The sequence below is a fragment of the Planococcus citri genome, chromosome 3 (genome assembly GCF_950023065.1).
Source record: "Planococcus citri chromosome 3, ihPlaCitr1.1, whole genome shotgun sequence".
NCBI classification, from domain to species: Eukaryota; Metazoa; Arthropoda; class Insecta; order Hemiptera; family Pseudococcidae; genus Planococcus; species Planococcus citri.
The window spans coordinates 55,503,408-55,505,457 of record NC_088679.1 but is presented as its reverse complement, the minus strand read 5'-3'; the positions used below and the strand labels follow the sequence as shown (position 1 = coordinate 55,505,457).

The 2,050-nt window shown below is 38.6% G+C and overlaps 1 long non-coding RNA gene across 1 annotated transcript; it reads right to left on the bottom strand.

Moving 5' to 3' along the window:
* Positions 1-407: 407 nt before the first annotated feature.
* LOC135840929 (uncharacterized) lies at positions 408-1,216 on the bottom strand. The gene is made up of 2 exons (XR_010557810.1): positions 935-1,216; positions 408-810 (listed from the first exon to the last, which is right to left on the bottom strand). It is a non-coding gene; the product is annotated as an uncharacterized LOC135840929 (long non-coding RNA).
* Positions 1,217-2,050: the final 834 nt, after the last annotated feature.

The following is a 2,050-nucleotide window of genomic DNA, read 5'->3' as shown; positions in this document are numbered from 1 at the left end:
TTTAATAGCTAGTCTCGTACACTTGATAATTCGCCTCAGCCATTTTCAATAAAACCTGAACTACCATCCGAGTAACTTCTTTGGACACGATTAATGATTACTCGCAGCTGGACCATTATCCGGTATTAATGAAACTTTCGAGAACTCCATTTAAGAGCAGTATGAGCGAGGTGAAGATCCTCATAATAAATCCCCCTTATTTCTGGTTCGAACAAGAAAAAATTGCATCGCATTTCGGACCGAAAGACGCGACGATACGGCGCGTAAATCTCTAGAACGTGCAAATGCAATACAACACCCAACCCTAACCTTACGCTGATCTGCACGAATGAACTTTTCGACGGCAACGCAGGTATTCTCAATTCGAGGCTATTATAATGTATACATGAGGCAAACAAAGCAAGCAATTATCTTACAAAATACTAAAGCCGTTTAATACAGTTACGCTACAGAATAATATAAACGAATACAGAACAGTGTCGATCTTTCACGTTCATAAAATTGTTCGGCGATTGAGGAATCGAAATTATAGAAGGTCTACCAATCATTTATCAGCATCGTGAATTTGGCCAAATCATCATCACCCTTATCTACATCTTCAGATTTCTCAATTTTGCAATGGGAGGGGTGGAAATGCTTTGAAATTGAGTCAAAGTATTCTTTCTCGGATTGAATCTGCTTGCTCAGATATCGCGTAAATGTGACAATATTGAGTAGTGAAATCTTCAACTCACGTCAGACGAAATAGTTGGAAAAAAATGAAGTATTAAGAAGTTACGAAACCAAGACCACATGAACAGTGAAATTCGCCTTAAAAATTTAAAATATAATGAAGAAGAAATTAGCTAGGAATAAACCTCGAGCCGAACTCGAATCTCAAGCAGATAAAATCAACTTGAAACTCGACCAACGCAACGCCTCCAACTAGACTTACTTCCCTTCCACTCCTTTTCCAACCATCATACCCAGAAACCTGCTCTAAATCACGTTGATAAAGTTGCATATCGGTTCGCCGTAAATACCACATAACCAGGCACCACGTTATGCACCCCATTCGACACACACGGATTCGGCTCGTACCACCAACTCCTAACTGTGCAGCAGCCAAGCAGCCTACACCGCCAACGGCAATTCCACTACTCCTACTTACACTATCTGCTCATACACTAATGGATATTCTTAATTATAACCAATCATCGTGTATACGACAATGCGAGGAACAATAAAAGCGCCATAATCAGAGTAAAAGCTACGCGCAACCCCTTCGGTAGCAATAATTGTTTCAATAGAGGAAAATTTATCACGAAGTCGGTTTCGTTAAACGGCATATAAAACACAAGAGTTACACAACCATATAATGGTCAAAAGTTTCATAATATACTTAATGCTCTTAACGTACATCGTATTCTCGATAAACGCTATTTATCTTTTTTAAATGCACCTTCGAGAATTTTTCCATGTCCATTTTAACGTACTAGGTATATGATTGTAAATGTACCCAGACGACCGTGTGTAACATTACAATCGAGTAAAATTTATTTTCGTTGGTCAATTACCGTTTCAAACGCGAATATACGACAAGCTGTTGTTTTTTAATTTCTACTCTGGGGACTATATTTTCTACACGTAATGCATGTGTGACGTGAAAGAAAAAATGAAACAGAAAAACCTTCGAATTGGCTGCTGCGTTTCGAAGGGATGAGACACGTTCAATCATACAATTTTTCTCAAAATTCACACGCTGAGTTCCCTGAATGAACTGTCTCCATCCAAAAAAATTGCGAAGAAATCAACGATTTTTTTCAATTTCTCATTCCACAGGTGAGTTAATCAGCGAAATTATGGATCAAAACCTGGGATCCTACATCGAATACGATATCTCTTACTTCAATAAAAGCGAAGCGTTGGACATCTTCAGGGAAAATAATAGCTGTCGTGTACCAAGAAAAGCTGAATTGGATGGCTATGCTTAAATAGCGGATGTTCGCGCTAATCTCACTATTCGTTATGGAGGTACGAGAAAAAGAAGCAGAAAGGGTAGTATTGTACA